The sequence below is a fragment of the Canis lupus genome, chromosome 17, assembly GCF_048164855.1.
Source record: "Canis lupus baileyi chromosome 17, mCanLup2.hap1, whole genome shotgun sequence".
NCBI classification, from domain to species: domain Eukaryota; kingdom Metazoa; phylum Chordata; class Mammalia; order Carnivora; family Canidae; genus Canis; species Canis lupus.
Window position 1 is genome coordinate 51,131,969 of NC_132854.1, and position 27,632 is coordinate 51,159,600.

General features: G+C 41.4%; 1 protein-coding gene and 1 long non-coding RNA gene across 3 annotated transcripts in view; one reads left to right on the forward strand and one right to left on the reverse strand.

Moving 5' to 3' along the window:
* Nucleotides 1-27,632, reverse strand: part of LOC140608083 (protocadherin-8-like) — a 121,482-nt gene that overhangs the window by 12,351 nt on the left and 81,499 nt on the right. The window contains exons 3-10 of the mRNA XM_072782876.1: nucleotides 22,816-22,960; nucleotides 17,648-17,787; nucleotides 14,019-14,213; nucleotides 12,611-12,769; nucleotides 7,989-8,234; nucleotides 6,722-6,939; nucleotides 5,685-5,738; nucleotides 2,818-2,901 (exon numbers count right to left, since the gene is read on the reverse strand). The gene's annotated coding sequence lies outside the window, so the exon portion shown is untranslated. The remainder of the gene's footprint in view (nucleotides 1-2,817; nucleotides 2,902-5,684; nucleotides 5,739-6,721; nucleotides 6,940-7,988; nucleotides 8,235-12,610; nucleotides 12,770-14,018; nucleotides 14,214-17,647; nucleotides 17,788-22,815; nucleotides 22,961-27,632) is intronic.
* The window catches only part of LOC140608084 (uncharacterized), a 35,182-nt gene continuing 9,452 nt past the window's right edge, over nucleotides 1,903-27,632 (forward strand). The window contains exons 1-3 of one of the 2 annotated variants that reach the window (XR_012010067.1): nucleotides 1,903-2,037; nucleotides 13,581-13,709; nucleotides 20,779-20,918. This is a non-coding gene — a long non-coding RNA (uncharacterized lncRNA). Of the gene's footprint in view, nucleotides 2,038-13,580; nucleotides 13,710-20,778; nucleotides 20,919-27,632 lie in introns of those variants that run through there. The other variant, XR_012010066.1, reaches the window with a different exon arrangement.

Here is a 27,632-nt window from a genome sequence, read left to right on the forward strand (position 1 = left end):
GCTTTGGGAATTCTCTAACTCCATTGGAGGTCTCCAACTCCCAGTTCAGGAGTCCTGCCTCACAGCTGTCATGAGAAAGAGCTCTACAGAAGCTTGGTCACAGGTTTGAAATTCAGCTCCACCACTTGCCTCAACGAGCTACTGCAAGAATCTCGCTAGGTTCTCTCCCTCTCCCTCTGGGTCTTACAGAAAGCTGGCATGATCTCATAGAGCCCCAGCTCAAACTAAGGTTTGTAAGTTTCCCATAGGGCCATGGCCGCTGGAAGCGCAGGAGGTGCTATAATTGAGTAGGGGAGAAGCCTGAGGCTCCTAGGGAAGTAACTGTGCAAGTGTGCCCGGTTAACCCTAGGACTGAGGGGCTTCCCCACATGAGAGACCTTTCAGGATGAAGCCAGAAATAAGGACCCCCCCCACTGGAAGTGGGACTTTAAGTACAAAATTCAGGCAGTCCCAGGTAAACCAGGGCAGTCGGTCATCCCAGTTTTCAAAACTTCAACAAAGTGTCTTCAGAAACATCAAAGAGGTTTGAAATATCTCCCCTTCTATTTCCAATAGGCCCATCAATAGAAATTTGCCAAGAATTTGAAATGGGTTATGAAAGACCCAGTTGGGCCAAACATTAAAACTGAACTGACCCCTTCATTGAGCGTTTATCTTACTTTCAGTTATTTACTTATCTTAATCACTAAGTGTTTTTTGCTTAATAAAAGCTAAGTATTACAGAATACATTGTAATGCAAGCATTTGCCACCAAAGAACAAGAAAGAGAGAAAGAGAATGAGAAACAAAGAGGCATCTATACTTTAGCATGCAAAGGACACAGGATGCTATGTGAAGACAAAGAAATGACTTGGAACCCATGTGTGTCTGGGGAGGGCCAAGCAGGGAGTGGACATTCAGGAAAGGAATTGTGAATGGAGACATGTTTATGCTGATGGAACTCAGTTGAGGATACAGACGGAAGGGGGTGGCCCTTGGGCTGCACTAGAGCAGGACAGTCCCACCAAAGAACAAGCAGCACACAGGTAAGTAGGCAAGATGGAGCATGGTGCATTCAGAGGACAAGGAAATCAAGAAAGAAGCACCAGAAGGTGAACATGAAGGACTTTGCATCCCATGCTAATGAGTCAAGACTTTATCCTGTATGCAACTGTGAGCCACTGAAAGGACTTAAGCAAGACATAATCCCATATGCTTTAGAGAGACATTCTAACATCAATATGGAGAATAGATTTGAGGAAGGAAGGAGCAAGACTAGAATCTAGCAATACTGGAACAGTTTTTATAAACAACATGAGAAACAATGGTGGCCTGTGTTATGGTTAGTGGCTGCGAGGATGGAGAGAACTGGACGGATTTTAAAGCTATGAAGGTGGTGAAATAAACAGGATGTCGGGGTTGACTGAACATAATTCGTAAGCTAAAGGAAACTATCTAGGATGCCACTATACATAGAGCATATCTGTGTACAGATACACATATATCCATGATGAATTTGTATTTCTTAATATGAAAGCAGTTGTATGACAAATTTTAAACATTGCCTAAGCCATAAATAGGACAGCTTGGGATTCTGTGGCTGTTCCCAGCTATTACCTCTTAAAAATAGTCAGGCAATATGTGGTTATATGTGTAGCTCAAAACCATGCCTTGTATAGCTCAGTTAACAGCCGAAATAATGTTATCCTCATCCATTCATCCATCAACGGACATTTATTGAGGCCTTCTCAGAACCAGTGAGTAGACACTGGGGGGGGGGGGGAATGATAAAATGATGAATGAAACAGTGTCCTTGCCCTCAAGGAGTCCACAGCACAGTAGGGGAAACAGACAATAAAAAGACAATTACAGCACAATGTGATCAGTGACAACACAGGAAAACATGCAGTCATATGGGAGGACATAAAGGGAGCAGCTTATCCAGCCTGTGGGAGAATATTGGTCCACAAGGGCTTCTGAAAGAGATGATGATCATTGACTGTAGGCCTCTCCTAAAATCTGTTATACAATTCTACTTCATCCCATCTCCGTCTTCCAGTAAGTTCTTTACAGAGAATGACTGTGTCTTATTTATCACAGAACCTTGGGCAGTAGGTGTTCAATAAGACAGATGGATAAATGGATGGATGGATGGATGGATGGATGGATGGATGGATGGATGGATGGCAGACAGATGGTGGATGACATGAGTGAAGGGAATAAATGGGTATTGATCTGACCTCAAAGGATTAAGGAAGAATGGCCATCAATTCATGGAAATTACCAGGCAAATAGTGCTTTATGGTGAAAGGGGATTTATTGAGAAGGTACTGGATTAAATGGGCCATGGGTTCAATTTTGTTTTGTGGAGTTTGACCCTTATCAGTTGATTCTTGTTGTTTAGTATTTATTGAGCCAGATTTTCTCTGTACTTAAGCTACTCTCTGGGAGAAGGTTAGACACTTCTGGAAACTGCATTAACTCTTTCAAGCCACTAGGGTACTATTCAGTGAATTACTTTTTGGTAATTAACGATGCTGCAACACAGAAACACAATGTGTGGGGATATGGAGAGCTAATCTCTCTGCCTGCCTTCTCCAGCTGCCTAGTTCTGATTACTGAAGAGATAGGGCGCAAATATGTGAGGATTACACAATGACAGTCAGTCCCGATTTCATATAAGAACCAAGGGAAGTCTCCTCCTGAAGCCCATGAATTCTTCACATTAGAGAACAAAGATTAGCAGGATCAAGTGACTAAAGCACTTAACGGCTCTAATCCTCATTCCTGCACAAATTCACTCTGTGGTTTTGCACTTATCTCCTTCAGACTCTTTACCTTCTTTGCCCCTCTCTGTGCATCTGCCGGATGATAAGAGCAGTTCTGGGCTCTGGACAACCTGTATCTGTCATCTTTCTTCTTCTAATATAAAAAGAAAAAAAAATAGAGCTAGGTTTGAATGACTTCCTTTTTTTTTTTTCATACCCATATAGAAGCCTGAAATCTACTCATTAAATAGAAATGGTCCTTCCCCCATCCCGTCTCATCCCTTTAAAGCCAATGATATGTACTTTCCGTCTGCAAACATCTTACGCTGCTAGTTTGCATCTTTAATTACCCAGCGCACCGGTCTTGTTTCATATGACTTACAACATGCAGTTCTGCCCTTAGTTCATTTAAGCAAAATCATCCCTGGTTTGAGCCAAGATGTATTCAATATACAATTACCTGGTGGGTCAGGGCTCTGCCGTTTTGTCATTTTTACTGGCATTTTCTCCATTATTGCTAAGTACTGAGCAGTATAAGCTGTCAGAGCCACATGGCTGGCCTGAAACTTAATTTTCCTAAATTGCACAATTCTTCAGAAACAGCTTACACCCTCCTCCCCCGCCACCCCAGCACAGTTCCCTGGAGGGAGAACTAGGGGCAAATAGGGTTAAACTTCAAACCGAGTTATATAGAGCTTACCAAGAGCAACAGTGGGAGGAAGCAATTAAGCAGAAGTTGGGTTTGCAGGCTGCATGAGACTTCTGGAGACAATGCAGATTCTGAGTCAAAGTGGCTGCTCAAAAGCCTTTAAGTAGCAAGAGTTCTTACAACATGACATGCTGGGGTAAAAGGCAGCGGGCAAGACGAGGGAAAGCCTGCTTACCGAGAGCCCATTGTGTGGAAGACGGTGCACTAGGGGGTTGTTATATGCAATAGGGCATTAATTTTGATACTAACCTGCTGAGATGAATATTTTTATCCCCATTTTATAGGTGAGAAAAGAGAGGTAGGAGGTTAGTGGACTGACCAAGGATACACAGCTGGTATGTGGGACAGTCTCATTCAGATCTAGTTCTCCTCAAACCACCCACAGTATTTGTTGCATGAAACCACCCTAGAGAGGGTGGAAAGCAGTCTCTCTGACTGAAAGTCCTGAGAAGTAACAGAGGAATGCAATGCCCAGAGCCCAGCTTTCCTCTCTCTCCCTGCTGCTAGCCTCAGTGTTACACACCTACTTCCTACCCTCCCTCCAGGTGATCTGAGAGAAACCTCACCTTGGTCTCTTCCTATTCTGGATAACTCTTAACTCCCTGCACTTACTTCTCATGAAGAGAAGCCCTTTGAAGTCCAGTAGGTCACCCAGTCCCTATCACCTGGAGAGTTGGAAAAAGATATGACTCAGCTTAGCCTCTTCCTTTGTATTAACCTCAAAGAGAGGCCGTCTGTTCCAGCTTCTAAGGAAGAGTAGAATGAGATTACTGTCTGTTCCCTTAATCAGAGGGGCTTAGTGAGCAAAATGCAAACCTCAGAGCCCATTACAATACCTGTACTAATTAAATTTGGTGATAGACTGGCAATTTTTCCATACCTATCCTCTGTGGAGTTTACTGTTAAAGGACTTCGAGTTTTGAGAGCTGGTTTTAACCAGGTTTATTAGTCTGCTTTCAGTTGAGTTGAAGCTGGAAACTTATTATTTATTTTTTATATTTATTTATTTATTTATTTATTTATTTATTTATTTATTTATTTATTTTTGAGGCTGGAAACTTAGACCACAGATTTCTACCCACTGGGGACCTATCTGAATAGAAAAAAATAGGGCAAGCCCAGAGATGGAACCATCCTAACCACATATGTTCTGTATCTTTCACTTCTACTCAGATGACATCTGAGTAGTTCAACAGTTCACAGCTCGTGTGGTTCTGGGCCGTGGCAGGTGCAGTGTTGTGGTCGCACCACCCATTCCCTTCCTCTGCGCCACACCTTTTCACAGGTATATACACGCATATGCTTTGGGTCAACCTGCAGTCCCAAACTGTGTAGTAAAGAATTAGTTCTACCTAATGAAAGGTCTGACCTTTGTCCCAGCTCCTTAAGAGCCAACTTCTAAACTCTGGCAATTTCCAGAGTGACAAACATGTCTTTATTTTGGGGGACAGGCACTCGGGCCACACATAATAGTGTTTGCTAATGCAAGACACCTGATGGTTGATGCTAAAGAGATTACGCAGGCAGGGCCAGCCACGCAGACAGGGTTGGCTGCTGACTATTAAGGTTGGAGCTGACTATGCCAGAACGACTAACCATGGGGTTAGACAGTTGGGGCTTGGGCCACATGAAATCAACTGACCTCGGGGAAGGATGAACAAGAAACTGAGTTCAACTATGCGGTCAATAACTCAATCAGTCATGTCTACATAATGAACTTCAGTAAAAACTCTGGACACAAAGCTAGTATGAGCTTCCTGGGTTGAGAGTTCTTTGCCTACTGCCACTCACTGATGCCAGGAAAATGTTGTGTCCCCAAGGACCTGTTTGGAACCTTCCCAGTCCCAGAGTCTGCCCTAGGCAAATATTCTTTTGACCAGTAATGATTTGTATCTTTTTGCTATAATAATCCTGCAACTGTAAGCATGGCACCTTTCTGAATTCTGTGTTGTCCTAGTGAATTAACAAACTTCAGGGATTCCATGGGGGACCCCCAAATTTGTAGCCAGCTGGTCTGAAGTGAGGGTAGCCCATGGTCCCCCAAACTTGCAGGTGCTGTCAGAAATCTGGGGCAGACTTGGCAATACTTCTCTAGGCTGTGTTCTTCACCTCATTTGGCTGACTCTGGGCCAAACACACTCTGGGAGTAATTCTTTAAATCTCTTTCCCCTTGCTTTTTCTCCTGGCCCTGAATCCCCCCTCATGTCTTTCTCACTTTCTAACTTTACCTCCTCACAGCACTCCTTGTAGTATCCCGAAATGGGTCTTTTCCTAGGAGCACCCTAAAAGTCAAAGACAAAAACCTTTTATCTATGATCACAACTCCCTCTGTCAAAAAAAAAAAACAAACAAAAAAAAAACAATTTTTTTTAGAGAGAGAGAGTACACATAAGAGGGGCCAGGGGAGTGAGGGTGCAGAGGGAGAATCTTAAGCAGGTTCCATGCTCAGCTCAGAACCCCACACAGAGTTCAATTTCATGACCCCGAGATCATGACCTGAGCCAATATCAAAAGTCGGACACTTAACTGACTGAGCCACCCAGGTGCCCCCCAAAAGAAAATTGTATGGTTGGGACACCTGGGTGGCTCAGTGGTTGAGCATCAGCCTTTGGTTCAGGTCATGATCCTGGAGACCCAGGATCGAGTCCCACATCAGGCTCCCCACAGGGAGCCTGCTTCTCCCTCTGCCTGTGTCTCTGCCTCTCTGTGTGTGTGTCTCTCATGAATAAATAAATACAATCTTTAAAAAATTGTTTGGCTGACTCAAATAGCAATTAATGAATGGCGTTATTCATCTCACACACATCAATAAGCATCTGAAGACAAGGGTAAGGGTATCCCCGAGTGCAAGAGAAGCAGGATTGGAGCTTGACAGAATGAGGGGAAGAATGTGTATCTCCGTGTCTTGCTCAGGTAGCAGTTTTCATCTTTAACTGCTCTGACACTCACAACTGGAGTGTGGCTCAGGATCACTGGTACGATGCCATCCTGATAACTGAATGGTCCTCTTAATGTTTCTGCAAGCTTTGGAGTTCATGAGTTAGTTAGGGTTGGGGGCAGAAAGGGTAGCAAAAAAGGAGAAAGGGAAAAAGGAAGGGTGACAGGGTCATAGGCAAGGTCAAACGGCAGCCCTCTATCATGTCTGATTTAGTCTTTTTAAGCTTCCTACACATAGGCCCTCAACATCTAGAGATTTACAAGCTGAGGTCTTCCCCCGCCAGTAGCCCTCAGGACTCCTGCTTCCTCCAAGCAGGCATATACTCACTGGTGTTCCTGTGCAGGGCTAGCTCTTGCCACCATGAGATTGCAGCCGAAGTCCCCATGGGTCTCTGTGCAACATAAGCGATGCATGGCTTGTCCTCTGGGACCTCTGATGTGACACACAGTGCCTTGTTGACATTTTCCTTGGAGTCTTGAAATAAGTCTTGTTGGCTGCCAGGCTCTCTGAGCTTTAGGGACTGTGATTCTGCATTTCTGTATTTTCTGGGGAAAAAAAAAGAGACCCATTGCAGTGCCAAGGCTATTACTCACTCACTCATTCACTCACTCACTGCACCACTGCTCCTCCGATGGCACCCAGGCTTCTGAACACAGCTTCTTCTCGCCTTTTCCTCTCCCTCTCCAATCAGGACAAGCACAGTTACTGAGCTGTTGCAAGCTTGCAGCACGAAGGACTTGAATGTCCCTAAATACCTGTGCTGCTTGCTTTGCACTGTTTATTTTGCAGGGAATGGCCAATTCTCTGTACAAGATGTCAGATTAGCCTTCCATGTAGGCAAATGGGAGAGCTGGGAAAGTAACATTCACAGATACACACACACACACACACACACACACACACACACATACACACACTTGCAAAACAAGAGAGAAAAATCTGAAGTGAAACTTCTGCTATTATTAAACATAATATGGAATCTAATACCTCTACTGCCACTGCCCCTTTGCAAGCCAGACAGAAGGATCCAACCTTCCTTTAAACAACTGTGTGGCCTCGAGCAGGTTGTGTGACCTCCCCAGGCCTCAGCATCCTCATCCATCAAACTTACAAATGATCTTTGAGGTCCCTTTCAGCTCTAGGTTTTCATGATAAAAAAAAACAGGCAGAAGAATCTGCACACACCCCCACCCAGAGGAGCAAGGACCAGCAGTGGAACACAAACTGGAGCAAGGGAAGGAGGGTCCTCCGATGTATGGCTGTTGTGAACAGAGTCAGAGCCTCCTTTTTCTCATAATGCACTGCCTTGCCTAAATGGATTCCGATCACCTTGGCTCTGAAAAATATATTAAATATCTGAGAACTGCTATTATTCTAAGTGATGAAATGCACCACTAGAATAGACTTTCCATTGCAACCGACTGGACTGGCCACACTGTCCTTAATAGCGGGCTCTCCAGCCACCGCCTGAGTAAGCATGAAAGGCCCTGAGAAAGGAGAGATGCTTTTTACTTAAATGAAATAAACAACTATAAACCGTGAGAGGTCATTGTAATAATGGAAGGGCAACTGGAGCTGATTCTATTAAAATTACCTTTCTTCGTTGACATTTCAAAGTGCAGTCGTCAGATACTAGTATTTACACGAAACATGTAATTTGATATGCCAGTTGCAAATATCTTCACACTCGGGCACTGAAAATCCCAAAATGACATTCAGAAGTTTTCCCTGCAGTGTCCTGGATGTACTTAAGGTCTGTTGTAACTTTCGTGGTTTACAAAACCCTTCTGGATTGAATCTGCACTTTTGCACATTCTGGAAAGCGAAGAGAACATCAGCTCTGTGAAATATAAAGAAGAAAGCAAAATAAAAAGTAATTAGCACCTTATGCCAAAGATGCTGAAAAGTTTTCAGCTCGAAAGGACCCCTGAGATCTATCCAACTTCCTCATTTGCAGAAGGGAAGGCAGTGGGAAGGTGTTTACACCGGGAGAGCATGCATCTCCTTCTTGGGAAGGTCTGAAGTAAAGTTTTGCTTTGTTCTTCCAAGAAAATAAACATTTCTGGATTCCTTCCCGCTTTAGCTTTGCATCGACTCAGTTCTAAGTCCCGCATTCACATCAGCCAATATTCTATATTTCAACTTTTAATCAGATTTTGCCAGATTTTAATCCTCAGCCCCAAAGTAGGTGTGGGGAATTGGGCATTTCACAAAACCGCTTACTATGGGCCAGACCTCATGCTAGATACTGGCAGGAATCCCCATCCTAGTCAAGAAGATGCACATGCACACAAGTGACAGAGGAATGTTGGTTGGAAGGGTAACAGGTGTAGACACAGAAGAGACCAAGTCTGCTTAAAGCAACTACAGGTCTTTCCTACAGGCCTCTGTATTTTAAGACGTACAGAACGCTCGATGCATTCAATTCCTAACCACCACAGACTGTGATGGAAAGCCCTCTGCAGAGACGTGGTGCCTATACGCACTGTGCAAAGCCAGTGCTGAAGCTGAAATATTAGGAAAAACCCATTCTGAGAGATGACCCACAGGTAAAAGGTCATGAGGGCACAAAATTTATTCCATAAGGCCAAGTATGATGCATTACAAGTACCTACCAACTTTCCACTGACTACTATCTCACACAAAATCCAAACACACCAAGAACGCCCATTTGGGAAACATGTTTCTCCCCACTTCCCAGCAGCGCAACTTGCCAGGCATCAAAGGTCTTGTCTGCCTGCTTTGGCTGTCTGGCCGGCAACAGAGGCACAGCAGACCCAAAAGGGAGGAAACAAAGGGTGAGAATAAAACACGTTTCTGTCAGCCAGACGGCATAGCTTTCCCTGAATCCACAGGACTGCTGAGAGGCAGTAGAGAACTTTAAAAATCAGGTTGACACTTGCTATTTAGGATTGCAATAGAAAGTCCATTATATTAGTTGTTAACATTCTGAAGAATACTTAAAAACAGTAATCTATTTATAATTTCTCATCTAATATAGCACCATTATTTCTGGAAAGCTTGCAGCAAGACTAAAATGGCCTTATTCCAACCACCAAAATCAATTCTTCTGTACAAATTTGATATAGGCAGCCTTGTGTACCATTTGAAACAGCTCACTGACCTGTGAAGCTTGGCATTTGCACCATAAAATTTAGACCTTATTTGATGAAGTTATTGAACACTGTACTTACCTCATCTAAGGTTTAGAAGCAATCGTACATGCTTTCGCTTTTTCTCTTTAGGAGGAAGTTTTGGATAAGTGGCAAATCAAGTTGTTTGTTCGGATTTGGGTAAAGACAGTCTAGACTGCATTTAATGAAAACCATAAGTTAATTTTGAGTGTGATCCTGGAGGCTCATTGCCAAGTGGAAATGATGGAGATTATTTTTAAAAGGCGATAGAAGTGGGGGGGGGGGACATAATGCAATATCTGAACAGAAGTCTATTTTCTTCACTCGATTGCTAATTAAAAGTTTATTTTCATATACTCTCATCTAAAAATTTAGGGGAGATGAATGATACACACAATCTAGCTACTGTGTTACATGGGGATAATAAAGAATAGGAATATTTACCCTTCTTAAGATCTCACTCTACGGTGATCTATACATGAGTGAATCTCTGCATTTTTCACTGCTATATTGCAGCCAATCATGGACATTGATTTTTAATAGTAAAACAAAAGCAACCTCACAGCAACAGATATGCTCACTTCTAATCTCACCACAGACTCCCATAACTGAACATAGCTCCCAAATGTATGATGATTGTGGTCCCAAAGTCCAGAAAACCCAAATATTGGCCAGAGTCTGGCAAAAGAGTCAAAATTTTTAGGATAATGCTGAGATTCCTGTTTGGTGGACATGATTTTTTTGAAGCTTATTTTTTTTTTCTAAATTTGATCACATTAATTGAAATTTGACCAAAATAGACACTTGATAATTTGGATAAATCCTAGGGCTTCAATCCAATAGGCAACTGCAGAAATGTAATCGTACCCATAGATCATTTCTGAAATTGTGAGTTTTGTTTCTGCAAATCTTCAAACTGGGCCATGTTGTTAAATACGGGTTGCTTACTAATAGAATTCTCAGTCTTCCTTCCCTATTAGATTCACTTTGAGTCTGGATACACACATCTTTCCCGGGAAGCATGGACATTGTGGGGCAACAGTAAGATGATCTCTAAGACCATGGAAATAATAATAAGGTTGTCCTCTTAGATCTGCACTTTAAAATTAGCAAATAGAAGAATCGGAATACTGGCTTACGGACCACCAGGAAGAGGCATAACATCTCTCAGGACAGAAAGCTTGCCCATCACCTACTGGAAGCTGTTAGCCAGCTACATCCATGAACCCGACAGGGACTGTCTCTCCTTGCTGACTCTAAGGGCACTGAAATGAATGCATCATGTGGTCACAGCCTAACGCTAAAGAACCTGCAGACAGAAGTAACTCCTTCCAGTGCCATGATTACTAAGCAGCTGCTGACAATTTGGCTTCCTATGTAGCTTGCATGCCATACAACACTCTGAGCACTTTACATTTATTATCTCATTCAGTCCTCTAACAGAACTAAAAGCTTAGCCACTTATCCGAGGTCGCACAGCTAGTTAGTGGAGAAGCCAGGATCTGAACCTAAGAATCCTGCATCTGGAATGTGTACTCTTCACAACTATGCTCTTAAGAATCTGATTTTAATCCTTAGAGTTGCTGTGAGCTTTGATATCACTAATGAGTATCTAAGATCTGTCATGGCTGAAGCGCTGATATGATCATATTTCCACCACTGAAGGGCTACAGCTAACCCCAAGATCAGAAACAATTCCCCAAGGAAACAGCACACCACTGGGTGTTGGGGACCAATGGTCCCCAGGAAGCATCTCCACACACTGCTCTGCCTCTGCACCTTTACTTTTACTCTTCTCACTTGAAAGGATTAACTATGTTCTTGCTTTTTTTATTGTAGTTTCAATCTGATTGTGTTCAGGCTGTCCCTTGACTAAGGTAGTTGTGATTCCCTATATCGCTGGCAATCCAAGAAGTTGGATTTCTTGTGTGGCTTAATTCAGAATGTCAATGATCAGCCTCCTGTTTATGTGAACCAAATCTCCAGGCTCTTTTTGGAGATTTTCCAAATATCATCCAAACTATAGATAGTTAACGACACAGGCATGAATGTTGATGGGAAGTCACAGCATGAGAACCAGCTCCACTGTACTCTGCATGGAGACTGAGTTCAATGTCCTTCTATTTTGACATAAATAAACAAAGTCTTCCTCCCCTATCATTTTGATTTCTTATTCCTTATCTGACATAAAATTAGTTCGTCATTACACAGATTAACTCTCTCAAATGCCTTGGAAGTATGTAAATAGATACTACTAATTCTCAAGTCCTCATTAAATAACTAAAACATACATTTCTGAAAATGTAGCATCATGCTAGTGTGTGGTAGTTGCCTACTGACTCCATTTTTTGATATGTTTTTGATAATACATTAGTGTGATTTTAAAAATATAAAGTGCCCTACAGACAGTGCTCATCATAATTCTACACTTCCCAAAATGTTCTGTAGAACATTAATTACATACAATGTTAGTAGAGCTAACCTGGAAGGAAAAAAAAAAAGTTTTAAAGCCTAGTAAGCATTGGAAACACTAAGTTAAGTGGGTCTCTTTACTGCGTGACATCTAAGAGTCTTTAATTTTTTATAAATTAAATTAATTTATTTATTATTAATTTGCTAAATTTATTATTATACACTGTGAATCTCTAAGGGAGAATAACAGAACATACCAAGGTTTCTCTAACTATCTGTGGTGAAGGATGGGTTCTGGGTTCTTTTTCCAGTTCATACAGGAGTATGACTCTACTAAAACTATCATAAAAATAATAAAATTAATTTACTAGAAAATGGAAGCAAAAACAATAAATAATAAAATAAATATAATCCATTTTTATTATTAGATTTTTTAAAGATTTTATTTATTTATTCATGAGAGACAGAGAGAGAGAGAGAGAGAGAGAGAGAGAGAGACAAGGCAGAGGGAGAAGCAGGCTCCATGCAAGGAGCCCAACATGGGACTCAATCCCGGGTCTCCAGGATCACGCCCTGGGCTGAAGGCGGCGCTAAACCGCTGGGCCACCTGGGCTGCCCATTTTTATTATTAGATTTAATGGAGGTGAGATTATATCAAATTTCTACTTACATCTCGAAATGCTTATTATCAGTTTTTGCTTGTATCACATCACAGACAGGAAACAGAGTGTGGACTGGCATCAGTTCTGGACCACACTTGGAGTAGCTGCACATAGAATTCACCACACATATGTGATCACAAATCTTTGATCCAGATAATATAATGAATCTGGTGTTCAAGGAAACATGTGTTGAAAAATGCTGCTTTATTTTCAAAATCTGTTTTGTTGCTTATCCCAGTTTAATTGCCATAAGAGGAAAATCATCTAAATTGCCAACGAGGTAAGGTTCAACGTTGTTCTCGTAAAACAAAGAGGTAAACAAGGTCAAAATGAATTAATGTTTGGGCTTGGCATGCAAAGGTGTAGAAGAAGGGGCGAGGTAAGAAGGAATGAAAAGGCATCTGCCTGGTCATTGTTCTCTACTGATACCTGCCAAGTCCAAACAAAGCAAAAGCTAGTTAGAAGAAAAAAAAAAAGTGTGCAGCACTTGCTTGAGTTAGAGTTCGTTTAAATAAATTTCCATAAGGAAAGAGTCTCCCCCTCCTCAAGGTAATAACATTCTGTACAAACCCACAGGGGTCATGCAAATTTCAACCAACTTGATTCTAGTTTCTCCTCTAATCATTTTGGATCAATCACTCACATTTTGAGTTGACTACTTTGTACCTACTAAAGTGTCAGATTCTATATCTTTCAGATTCTCAGCCTGTTTTGTAATATAAAATTTAAATAACAGGTTTCTTTAGAGCTGCTGGTGTTTTGCCTAAGGTTTTGTTCCTCATCAGAAATGTTAAAATTATAAAATCATAAAATACAGTTTTAAGAAATGTGCCCTTGTCTGGGAAAAAAGATTAATTGAGAAATTCAACTCCAAGTTGGAGCCAGTGTAAGAATCCTAAAAAACAAAAGCAAATAAATTCTGTTGATGTTGTACTTTGACATTGTTGCTGAAACCCAAACCCAATTACTTGAATGTAGTTTCAGGTCATAAAAATGAACACTTCCTACAGCAAAATGTTTTAACCAGAACTTCAGCGTAGAGGAAAGGTGTTTGTGGTGGTCTCTCAGTCTTCACAATGGTTTTTAAGAAAAATGGAACCTTGCACCGTAAGTACTTGGAAAAGACACTGGAGTAATGATAATTATAATTGAAATGTGTATCACAGTAGATGAAATGGATTATTCAGCTGTACAAAGAGAAAACATTCTTGAAACCTAAATGAACAAGTCTAAGACAGGGACAGTAGTGTCAATATTTGAGGTCAAAATCATCACTCATTATCCTTTTACCAAAGACTGCCTCAGTAGGCTGGAAATCCAGAGCCAATAACTGAGTTGGGGGGGGGGATACTATTATTGAGACTAGCTCCACTTATCTAGAAAGCTAGGGAACCCACAAGTAAACAAGTAACCCACCTTGGTTTCAGGTGACCTTTTCTCTCCAGCACTGGTCTTACTTTTGCTAATGTCCCATTTTAACACCAGAAAAGGTCATTGTCTTACCGCACTCAGGCACAGGAGAATTGATAATGATGATGGAAATTTCACCTTCCCCACAGAGTCAAACTATGGCACAAGTTGCTTGGCATTATGATGTAAGCAGAGTAAGCCCTGTAGAAAAAATATTATATGCCCTGACACTTGAGAAGTAGCAACATAACCCACTTTGTCCTCCAAATTTCTCTCCCCCTAAATGCTATTATCTAAAATGCTCAGCTTTAAAATTACTATTCATATTAAGATACAAAGTCCTCATAATATCAGTATCTTCTACTAATACTTTAATGGGGATGATATTTTTAAATATATAAGCCTGACTCATAGCAGGGTAAAAAGGCATGGGATACAGAAAGTATAGGGATGGCAAGGAAGGAGGTGAGAAGTCTTGCATCCATTGAGCACTGAGTGGTGAGACAAGACAAAGGGAAAAGAACTTCCTAGAGGCTCCAAAGGACATCATAAGGGGAAAGTTAGGGACCATAGACAAGATGCATCCATGTGTGGCTCCGCCTGAAGATCACTCATGTGAAGGGCCTCACCCATGCTGGTACATAGCAGACATACAATAGTAATCTCTTGCTCTTTCTTCTCCTAGGGAAGACCTCCATCTAGGGGATTGGTTTCTATCATAATAAACCTGAGCTGGACTTTTCTGTTTTGTAATTTGAGATTAAGGTGCACTTAATAAATATTACCTTCAAAGGGAGGGGGAAAGGGCGATTTCAGATATTATAATACAGCTCAGTTGTATTTTTATTTCATGTTTATTCACACTTTCTTTTTTTTAAGATTTTATTTATTTATTCACGAGAGACACAGAGAAGAGAGAGGCAGAGACATAGGCAGAGGGGGGAGACTGATGCAGGGACCACAGGATCATGACATGAGCTAAAGGCAGATGCTCAACCTGAGCCACCCAGGTGCCCCTTTATTCACATTTTCAAAACAAGTGTGTTGACAGTGCCACTCTGAGCCTGTCTAATGTGTTGCTTACATGGACATTAACTCCCTTTGTCCTCCCAACATAGTGCTCAAGTAGGAAAAGAGAGGTTGCATAATTCCATTCAAGACGTGAGGAAATCCCAGGTATAGAATGGGTAAGAAAGATCAGGCCTCAGAGTTAGATTAAGAACCCTTGGTCACCATCATCCCAGCCAGTGTTCCATTAAACCACAATTTCCAGCCTTAAACATTATGTGCAATGCATTAAAGCCATTTACACAGCGTTGGGTCCAGATGGGATGGTTTTGAAGCACTCTGAAGGACAAGAACTAGGGTCTTATCACTGCTATTGTCACAGGAGCCATCAATAAAGTCTCACATGAATTAGACACTGAATATTTATTTGTTACATCTTTGAGTATGTAAGAAGAGAAGCTGCTGAGGAAGAGTTGGGGAAAAACACGAAAAGCATGGAACTTAGCAAGATATTTTTAAAATGTTATCGTCTGCTTGCTTCCTGCATGCCAGGCATAATTCGTTTATTTGTATGAAGTCATTTAATCCTGGAGATATTATTATCTCCACTTTATAGGTGAGGAAGCAGAGTCAGAGAGAGGTGAAGGGATTCAGCCAAAGCTACAGTGCTAGTAAGTGGCCAAGCTGGCAACTGAATTCCCATGTTTTACACTCTAGAGAGACTGATCTGATTTCAAATTAAGGACATGAAATTCAGAAGCCATTCTATACAGTGTTTTTCTCATAGCTGGAGCTGGGTTTCAGTAGAGTATCTATCCAGATTAATAATGAGTGAACAGAAACCCAAGGGTCAATTATAGGAGTTTGAGTCTAAAAACACATCGTGTTGGGTCAGCGAATCCCAATGCCAGTGATGGGTTTCACCACATCATAAATATATAATGTACAGAAAATAGAAGAAAACTCAATGGCCAGTCAATGATTGACATTATAAAGAACATATTTGGGATTTGGAGAATAAGTGGAGAAGAAAAAGGTGAAATATTTAAGACCTCAACTTCTCCTTTACCAGTGAATGCAGGTGTGAGTGATTCAAACCTTCTTAGTGTGTGCCACAATTGTGGAAGATGCAAAAAAGTAGGAATCATGCTTCCAAAATATGGGAGACACGCTTCCCAATCCCTAGAAGTTTATAATTTTTAACAGGAAGTCAAGACGCATGCACAAATAACTTCAAAAAAAGGCAGGATATGATAAATGCTCTGAGACAGTCCAAATGAAGTACCACAGACCTTTGTGGGGCAGATCAGAGAAAACAGTATACAGAACATGGACTTTGAGGTGAGTCTTGAATAGAGATGGGGAAGATGGGAACATTCCACAGAGTGAGAAGAGCAGACGCCAAAATGCCATTTTATAATTGACAAAATAGGAAATAATTCAGAGTGATTCAGTGTAGAATTATAGAGTGAAGAACGTCCAGCCATTCATTTATTCATTCATTCATTTAATATATTTTTATCTGATGCCAACTACATCTCAAACATTGTGTTAGGCATTGCGGATGAATACATGGTGACCTTTTTCCAGTGGAAGAGGCAGATGATAAGGAAGAAAAACAAAGAAAGTGATTAAGTTGAGGTAAATGACCTGAAGATTGCAAAAGTACAATGGTTGTGCAGTGTGGAGAGCCCATAATGCCAGACAAAGGCATTTAATCTTCCTTCTCTAGGCAATGCGAAATCACAGAGGGTTTCTGGTCAGAAGTGTGAGGGGTGGTGACAAAGTAGATTTTCAAGACACTTGATCTCAGGATGGAATATAGAAGAAAAGATCGGAGCAAGGGAATTAATCAAGAGGCTACCACACTAGCCCAGGCAGGAGTTAATGAGGGGCTGAAATAAGGCAGTGGATGTGGAAATTGAAGAGTGTGCATGGGAGAAAACGCAAAGGAAATAAACACAAGCCTTGGTGGAGAATCAAATATGGTAAATGAAGGGCAAGGAGGAGACACATTTAGTACCTGCTCAACCAAGGATAACAATGGTGCCACTAGCAATCTGTGGAACCAGAAGAAGATGACTTTGAGGTTAAAATGAAGTTATAATTCTGATAGAGTATCTATTTGAAAATGCCTAATAGTCTATCAAGAGCGAATATCTGAGTTCCTATTTTCTATTAGGCACTGTTGTAGATGCTTCCAATGAGTAGGTAAAAAGTCTGTAATTTGAGGGGATCATGAGTGGCTCAGTCAGACTCTTGATTTTGACTCAGGTTGTGATCTCAGGGTCCTGGGATCAAGATCCACATTAGGCTCCATGCTCAGCAGGGAGTCTGCTTAAAGATTCTCTCTCTCCCTCTCTCTTTGTTCCACCGCCATGCACTCATGCACACTCTCTCTCAAAAATAAATAAATAAATATTTTTTTTAAAAAGCCTACAATTTAAGTAATAAATCTGAGCTGAAAAGAGAGCTGCATGGAAATTACTCATACAGGCATGATTGTTGAAGATTTAAGAAAACATGATGATACTGAGACACATCCAACAGTACACGTCATTGGGAATCTCTTTTGTTTTTAACAGAATTATTTTTCTAGGCTAGAGACAAAGGATAATGCCAGTTACCTGCAGAAATATTTTCCATCAGGGCCACACTTGGCTTTTCGTGTGACTCTATATCTAATGTGTTTGCCTTAGGAGCCTTCGACTTGCACTGGACTTGCATACTCCTGCCTCTTTTGTATTCTCTCCTCCTGCATGCAGTACTAGAAGGCCAGAGAAAAATAACAGTTTTACTGCCAGGATATGAGAAGTAGCTTTATTACATCGTTTTAAAGCTATTACATTCTACTTACTTGCTTTTGGCATTTATAAATATTAATTGAATAACTTACCCTTTCATTTAAAAAAAAAATTAGAAGTTGGGGAAAAAATTCAATTTTCAGCTATCCATGTGATTGTTTGTGTCTATCCAGGTAAAGAGGGGCAACCAGGACATCAGTGTCCACCTGTGGTTGTTCACCCAATAGTAGACAGGACTCAGATGGGGCAAACAGCCTCTGAAGTCTGGCTTGAAAATCTATTCCCATATTGCCAGTTTTGATTCGGATGTAATGTGTAAGATTTGCTTGAAAGTAATTACCCATGGGGACCACAGAGGATAGAGGTGAAGAGGAAGCAAGATTGCTTGAAAAATACTTGTTGCAGCTGGGTAATGGCCAAATGGGGGTTCATCATATTTCCTACTTTTGTTTGTGCTCCCATTTTTCATAATAAAAGAGTGCATTTTTTCATTTTAAATATATTCCTTGAAGTAGTTTCTGGGCTTTGGTGCTGCACCCCTCTGAAAGAATCAGGAAGAGAATGCAGAAAAGCCAGTGTACCCCAGAGATGTATGCTGAGATGGTTGCTAAGTTGCACCTACTTCGCGGGAGACTTCTGAGGGTGGACTGAGTGCACACCTGTACCCCCACATTCTCGAGAAGAATCATAATGGAATAACACAAGCACTGTACAAAAGGAAAATTGATCTAAAAGTGCATTGTGAACAAGAGGTCAATCTTCATTAGTTGGGAACACTGCTGAATTTCTGAAAGATAAACAGAAGCATATTAAAGTTTCACCTGAGCAGAGGTAGGCTTAGGGGAGGGCTGCAGGGAACACAGAAGTCATTCTTTGTCACAGAAACCTGAAGAGGCCTGGACTCTGAAAGCATGGGAAAGGGAAGACTATCAGGATAACTACACGTCTGTACAGCACACTTGTCTCCCCATAACTCGGCACAGAGATGCTAACACTAGTGGTATTGGCTCCAGAGGAAAGCAGGAGATCAGTCCTCTGAAGAACTTGATTAAGCCATCTGGGGTGACTGAGGCTAACTTATCTGGCCTCCAGACATTGAATTTGAAACCCTTTTGGGAGGTTTCCACTGCTTTGGAAGAGCAGCCCTCTTGAGGGAAGCACACCCCCACAACATCACGGGGAAGCCCTTAACTCTGAGGACAGCTACTTAACTCTGAGGACATCAATATTAACATTTGAGGAACTCCAGACATTGTAGAAAAAGATAAATGTAAACATGCTGAAAAAAATGATCCCAGAGAAAATAGAGATAATTTAGGAAATAAAAGATAACACTTTAAATCTACCTAATAACCTCAGAGAGATTTGAAAAGATAATCAGCCTTAAATTAGGAGAAGATACTATGAACAATAGAAATCTGAGAGAACTCAAAATGAATATTTTGATCAGAGGGATGAAAAATTCAGAGGAAAACGTGGAAGATAAAGGTGAGGCAATCTCCCAAAACACGGAGCAAAATTGCAGAAAGATGAAAACTTCATTTTCAGAGATCCAATATTCATATAATCAAAGTTCCAGAGGAGAAACTAAAAAAAAAAATCAAAGATAAATAATAATTTTCAGAAAATAAAACTAAAATTTCTAAATGTGGGAAAAATAAAGTCTTGTTTGAGAGAAAACCACTGACCTTAAAAAAAACAAAAACAACAACAACAACAAAACAACCCTACACCTAAATACAGCCCCATAGAGTTAAAATGTTATACCTAGACAGTGTAAAAGAATGGTCTAGCTGATAAAAGTTGGGCAAAGGAAAACATAAATCTTATTATATGTAATAAAGAGTCAAGAGCCTGTTGGCTTGAGACCTCCTCAGAGGTTTCCCTGATGTAATCTGAAATCAGCCCTGCCAAGCTCTGAGGACAGGCAGAGAGCTTGAAGGAGGAGACAGAACTCAGGTTGGTAGGTGGCAGGTTGAATGAGCAAGAGAACCTAGCAAGACTCGTCTTGGGCAGCAGCAAGATAGTAGATCTATCTCCAATTTCTGCCAACCAGAATCTTTAAGTTTATACAGAGGCCCTACCTGAGTTCAGTTACATACCAGTGCAGAGGATTTCAACAACACATCACTATCCCAAGGCTACATTCTTAGAGCGGCTTCAGGGAATGGGGAAAGCACTGGAGCACATCTTCCAAGTGCAGGCAGGGGTCAGAGAGCCTCCAGTTGCTAAGGAACCAAGTAATTGGTCAATTGGTGGTTACATCTTCTCCATGACCTCCTCCAATAGAGACATTGCTTACATTTACCCGATGTATCAAAAAAAAAAATTGACTCAAAAAAATAGACTTGAAATCTTAAAGGTAGCTAGTAGAAGATGCAAAAATAAAAAATACTTAACAAAGCGATAGAAGTAAAAGGAAAGAAACACACCGGCTTGGGTAAGCATGCTATATTCCTGTATCTTTCACAGCAAGGTGGCCATCGATACTGTCCAAAATCTATAAATCAAGGAATTGAAGTATAAAAGCACAGTATTCTGAATTATAAAGATTACCACCCAAAAACTAGAAATAGCCAGAAGAATTATTCATAGAAACAGAAAGAGTGGGCATGTTAGCTTCGGTCTTCCCCCAATGGCTTGTTCCACTTCTTCAGATTGCCAATCTCCACTTTCTCCTGGGGGCCAGCATCATGGCTGTTGTTAGCAGCTCTACCCAGAGTTGTAGGGAAGTGGATGGAGGTGGTTATCTCTGGGGGATAAACCTGGGGATGAAGGATTCAGGAAAGGGTGGGGGAGCACAAAAAGATGTACTTTATAACCTGAAATATATTTTATATGTGCCTGAAATATATTATATATGTCCAATTTAAATGGAAAAGCTCTCACCACTGGATCAAAAATATCTGAGCTTACGAATCTTTTTCAAATGTCTGAACATATCACTGATATAGGCTGTTGGAAGCACATACCGAATATCACCATGATTCAAGAAAACACTAAGCCCGTGACAGCAACGACTGCAAAAACCAAGTCACTGTAGGCAAGAATACTCACAATGGAAACCAGTGTCACCAACGGGTGTGGGCAAGTATCACAGGTATTGCAGTTAAATATTTGCTACTGCTTTTTGGTTGTTTGTTTCATGAATCATTTTTCATATTTGCAATGCATAAAAATAAATTATGTTTTGAAAATAAAATGTGTACATCTTAACTAACAGCAAACATCACCATAAAATATATAAATATATGAAAATACAGTGACAGCCTATTAGTGAGCAGAGAAAAATATACATATGCAAACAGAAACAGATTAATACATTAAAATACACTGACCTCCTATTACTGAGAAGAAATAATGCGTGCATATGCAAATAAACACAGACTTTAACAAAATAATACAACATATGCAGGAGATGACAATTAGCAGCTTATAAAATACCAATGCTGAATTACTAAGACACATCTGAAATAAGATTGCTAACCTTGAACAATCAATACTTTAAAGGCACAATCTGAAATGTTAGTGAGAAGAGGAAAACAATAGTAATATTAATGCCAACATATTTGATTTTTCCAACACTGGAGCTATTGATTATTTCCCACGGCACATGGGTTAGAAACAACCATTTGTCTGATATAATTTTATTTCAGTTATTATTCCCAACAGCTACTTTTTCAAACAGTGAGTGCAGAATAAAAACCCTATCTGAAAAGTTTGGCTGGCTTTCTTCCAGTGGGTTGTCATAGACAAAAATCTCAAAATAGAAACCCATAAAGATCAATTTGAGCAAGCAAGGCCACTGATTTCGGGAAAATCATACCTTAAATTTGGGTCAGCATTTATTTAAACATCTCTGAGTCCCTCCCAAATTGGCAACCCAAAGTCCACAAAAAACAGTGCTGGCCGACCATAAAAGGGTTGCACACAGAGAATTATGACGAGCCCCAGAGAAGGCGTTCTATTTGTCTGGGTCCACTAAGTTTCACTGGAGTCCAAGCAGCCTTTTGAAAGATAAATGCCTTATTTGAGATAGGGAGGCTGGCTGATGGAGGCTGATAGAGATGACAGATCTGGACCAGCTAGCATTCCAGCGTTAGAAAGCATCAAAGCCTCACTAATCCTGACAGCTCTGAGCTACCCCAGTGTCTGCCTTTCTCCCTCCCTCAACAGAGTGGTATTTCTAGCAGCCAATAGCCGCCCCTAGAAATCATCAAGATCTGTCTTCTCAATGGTTCCCTCTCACTCTTCTCCAGGGGTGGAACCCCACTTACCATTTGCATATTCCTGAGAACCTGTTATTTTAGAGTTATCTAAAGGTTAATATTCTTTCACCTATTAAAAAGAATGCTGGTCTCAGTGATGCAGGCTTGCAGCCAGGCAGCCCACACTATAGCTTATTTGCTGCCTATTTTAATAATAGAATCATGCCATAATGAAACCTTTTTAACGTATGGTAATTTAATTGCAGAAACCCTGTCTGTTTCAACAAAAGCCTTCTTCTATAAGTAGCTTTAAAGATTAAGTTATGGGAGGCGACTCTCATGCTATCTCCCAGCGGATGTGTATTACATTGCATTACATCCCTGCCATTCTACACCGGCACAATGGCAGTCTCGGATCTCCTTAACTCAGCTCTGAAATTAAAACTTGGGTTTATAAACCAATGAATCCTTCTGCACAGTTGAGGGAGTTAGCTTTCAACTAACAGCAGAACTTAATATTCTAACTGTGTTGAGAATCACAGGAGGGGGAATAGGAAGGATCTTCAAACAGATACAATGATACATGATAATTATATGACAATAGTCAAAATGTATTCGGCTTCAAGTGTGTCTCCTAGACCGTATTAAGTATTTGACTTTATCCATCAAACCAACTCAGGAGAAGGTCTCTGTTGTGCCAGTTTTACAGGTTTGGTATGGATACCTGTATGGTAGTCCCCTCTCCCCCCACCTTTATTAGCAATTTTATAGGGTTTCAGTTACCTGAGGTCAACCACAGCTCAGATGATCCTCTTTCTGACAACATCCCATCAGCAGGTCAGCAGTAGGCGACCACTATGTCACAGTGCCTGTGGCACTCATCTCATTTCATCTCATCACGTAGACATTCTATCATCTTGCATCATCACTAGAAGAAGGAGGAGTACAGTACAATAAGGTTTTTTTTAGATTTTATTTATTTATTTATTCATGAGAGATACACAGAGAGAGGCAGAGACACAGGCAGAGGGAGAAGCAGGGAGCCCGACATGGGACTCGATCCTGGAACTCCAGGATCACACCCTAGGCTGAAGGCAGGCGCTTAACCACTGAGCCACCCAGGGATGCCCTCAATAAGATATTTTGAGAGAGACCACATTCATATAACTTGTATTACAGATTTGTTGTAATTATTCTACATTATTATTGGTTTTTGTTGTTAATCTCCTAATGTACCTAACTTATAAATTAAAGTGTATTGTAAGTGGGATGCCTGGGTGGCTCAGTGGTTGAACGTCTGCCTTCGGCTTAGAGAGTGATCCCAGGATCCTGAGATGGAGTCCCACATCAGGTTCCCCGCAGGGAGCCTGCTTCTCCCTCTACCTGTGTCTCTGACTCTCTCTCTGTCTCTCATGAATAAATAAAATCTTTTAAAAAAATTTATTGTAAGTATGTATGGAAAACAAAAATTTATATAGGGTTTGGAACAATCCACTGTTCTAGGTATCCACTGGGTGACTTGGAACACATCCCCTGCAGGTGAAGAGAGAACTACTGTATTAGTTTGCTGGGAGAGCAGGACAAAGGATCACAAGTTGGGTGTCTTAAGCCACAGAAATTTATCATCTCAGTTCAGAAAGCTAAGTGTCTGAGATCAAGGTGTCAGTAGAGTTGGTTCCTTCTGTGAGAAAGAATCTGCTCCATGCTTCTCCTTTAGCTTCTGGTGGTTTGCTGGCCATCTTTGGTGTTCCTTGGATTGTAAAAGCATCACTTCCATCTCTGAATTTATCTTCACAAGACATTCCCTCTGTGTGCATGTCTGTGTCAAAATTTTCCTTTATAAGGACATCAGTCACATTGGAGTAGGGTCAACCCTAACACCTCATCTTAGCTAATTACATCTGCAAGGAACCTATTTTCAAATAGGGTCAAATTCATAGGTACTGGGGTGTGGGTAGGACTTCAGCATATGAATTTGCAGGGGACCCAATTCAACCCTTGGACAAGCTCTGTTCTAGGTAATGGGGAGGCCATTCCTTAGGGTTTACCCTTGCTGATGTTTTGAAGTTTATCCTAGAAGTCCACTGTTTCCTATCTGCACTTTATGCTTACAAATGCCAAGTGAAGGGGTCCTTGTGGCTCTGAGTGAGACTATGATTTTTCTCAGAGTAACCACAAGGCACCTAATCCCTTGAAATTCCAATCAGAGCAAGCAGCTAGTCAAAGATTCTGGGAGTCCCAGCTCAGTTCAAGCAGATATCAACTGCCTCCTGCCTTCTCCCTAGCATGGGGTATGAGCTGGCATTCTAGATCATTCATGGGAGGTCTGCTTGTGAATAGAGTGTGCTCCAGGGGTTCCCTGTCATGACAGCATGCCCTGAGAGTTCCTTAGGATCCAGTATGAGCTACAAAGTATAACACCCAAGGGCAGCTGCAGAGAGGACAGTAAGGATTTGAAGCAAAAGTAGGCAGGAGAAATTGGAGAGAAAATAATATGTAGAGAAGGAATTAACCTACAAGGAATGAAAAAAAAAAGTATTTATTGCCTCTCCTTTTTTTTTTTTTTGCCTCTTCTTTTTTTTAAGATTTTATTTATTTGTTCATGAGAGACACCCAGAGAGAGAGAGAGAGAGAGAGAGGCAGAGAAGAGACACAGGTAGAGGGAGAAGCAGGCTCCATGCAGGGAGGCATGATGTGGGACTCGATCCCGGGTCTCCAGGATCAGGCCCTGGCAGAAGGCAGAAACCCTGATACCAAGCAAAGATGAGACTCACTCTCCTGTCCTCCCTTCCCGACCTGGTCTTCTGGACGCTCTCTCTGTACCTGCTCTCTCTCTAGGTCTTCAACCAACTATTCTCACTTCCTCTCTGACTGCTCCTACAGGACCCCCTCTGGGACCCCAGACCCAGCCAGTCTGCATCAGTCTGATCCTTAGTGTTGCCCATCCCAGAACAGGATTTTGGGTGCCCCTGTGAGGCATGGAGGGAGCACTTACTAATGACTGGTCACGCATGAACTCCCTGAGAACAGGGACCATGATTTATCCATCTCTAAATTCTCAGTGCCTAGCAAAGTCCTACTTGTAACAACAGCTAACGGACTTTTCTGGCAACCTAGATACTCACACTTTCTGGATAGAATATCCATTCCTGCTCTAGAGGAATGATTCCTTTCCCAGGGACGAGGAGCGGAAGGCAAGCTGAGGACAAAGCAGGGATCCCTATTGCCTCTTCTTACAGGAATCATGCAACAACTGTATTCTCCCTACAAGAGATGTCCTCATTTTTCCTTCCTTCCCAGGGATCTAAAATGGAATCAGCATCTGAATACATGAATGTTTGGATAGGTGCCTTCCAGGGCAAATAAGCCTCTGGAGCACATTTTGTGGTTTATTAACATCATTACCAGATCTCAACACAGAAATGTTAGAATCAAACAGCAATCTTTATGGTCTTTTTTTCTTGGACTGAAGGACAGTCACTGGATGTCTTAAGGAAACAGAGAGCTCTAACCTTGGTAGTATTTGTAATCCATCCATCAGTGAAAGGCTTCAGAACAAAACAATATTTGTACAGGGCTGCCTTATGCTACCTTTCCAAGTCACCAGAGCCTGGTAGGGAAAATATTTTAAGGTGATAGCTCATTTCTCTATAACCAGTGGTCATTATTCTGCTCAAAGGATCATGGTATGTCTTGGGTCTTTCCCAGCACCACCGAAAGGAAAATTATCAGCATTTAATAGGCCTATTCCAGAAATGATGAGATTGATTCTTCCAGATTTAACATGCTGAAATGAGTTGCCTAAGATGGTCCAAAAACACTGTGATCCCTGGAAAGGCTCAGTCATCAATTCCCAGGCCACTGCTGGAAACATTAGCCCATGCACTCCATCACCTGACAGGACTCAGTGTCCCTACCTTGGGACCTGTGGCATGCCTTCCTATTGCACTCACTGAGCTCAGTTCTACTTGCTATTCTTTAAGAATGGACTGTTTAAATGGTTGATACCTTATGATTATAATTCGGCAGAGCACTGTTACCTTATTAATTAGGTGAGCACTGTGTAATTTATTAGCGCAGGAGCAGGGGGTGTTTTCTTTACTTATAATTGCTCTGAGAACATCCAAGGAATCTAAAATTGGAGGGGCTGGGGAATCGTTGGCCCTGCCTGAGGGGAGAGAATGTAATAATCCCTTCTTGCTTTATTCAGACCAATCCTCTAGATAGAACAGGTGACCAAAGGACAAGAGCTAGCAGGGCAGCCAGCCCCACCTGACTACCCCTCCCTTACTCCCTCCCCGCAACACCAGGCTCAAGGAATTCAAGGAAGCTGTGCTGTTTGAGAAGTAATTGCCTTTGGTGGTACTAATTGACTTCTAAGCAGCCGGCAAGGTTGAGGAAAAATGAGGTGACTTGCCACCTTCACAATCTATCTCACTTGGGGCGAAGGGCTAAGTGGATTCAGATCCTGAAAAAATCAAGCAAACCTTATATAAACATTGACCTTTTATTTTGAAGAGCAGACTGCTGCTCGCACAACTTCTTTGCCAAGGACTCGAGTAGGAGAGAGAACACTTGCTTGCCTTCCCTACCTGGCCTTTGGCTTGTGGTCAAAGAGGATATGAAATGAGTGTGGGAGGAAGGCAGGGAGGAGAGAAGCCAGGGTTCCTGAGGACATGGGGGAGGGGAGAGGTGAGCATGGGTATGATATGATGTCTGGTGCCTGCAGACTCGAGGTGGCTCAAGGCTAGCATATAGATTTTTTTTTTAACTTGACTGAATTCAAATGTGTTGCCCACACTGACAATTTTGTCAATATTTCTAGTTACAATGGGAGAATGTCTGCTCTTAACTCTAGGAAATGAATGCAGGCCACACCAATATCTGTTTGACCTAACGTGCCTTCCTAAGCTTCCATTATCTATAGCTCTTCTCTGGATGGCTGGTGAAAAATCTATTCTTAAGGCTCTAGGTGTGGGGGCCAGTCTTATTTGCATTATAAAAAAATTCCCCGTAATGTTTTTGCATATATGAAATAGGCCAAATCCTGTACTCTTATTTAGAGCCACCAAAAAAAAAAAAAAAAAATCTGTAAAAGCATAGAAGTTAAATGCTTCAGTTTTGTAATCGGACAGACCAGATCACTATTTATGTGAACTTGAGCAAGTACAATTGGGAATTTGTGAAGGATTAAGAAAATTAGGAAAGCAGATAGCACAATGCTTGAAGACACATTGTAACCAAGTCCTCAAAGAACAGTTGGGGAGAGCCTCTTTGTCAGAAGCCAAAGGGCGGATGGACAAAGTACAGGACAGACCGAATTTTGTACAGAAATCCTTACCTGTGCGCCTAGAAAGCTGAGCTTGTCTCTAAACTTATTTTTTCCGCCCAATCCTCATTTCCCCAACACAAACCTGGAAATGTAAATGAGCCCCAGGAATAAGAATGAATCATTAAATCCACCCACCCACCCAGATAATCACTGGGTCACATAAGGAATGGGACGGGGCGATCCTATACATCTTTCCCAGCCAATTTCTGAAGATCTCCGTCCTCTCAGCATGGCTCTTAGTTATAACACTGACATTTCTCAGTATTTC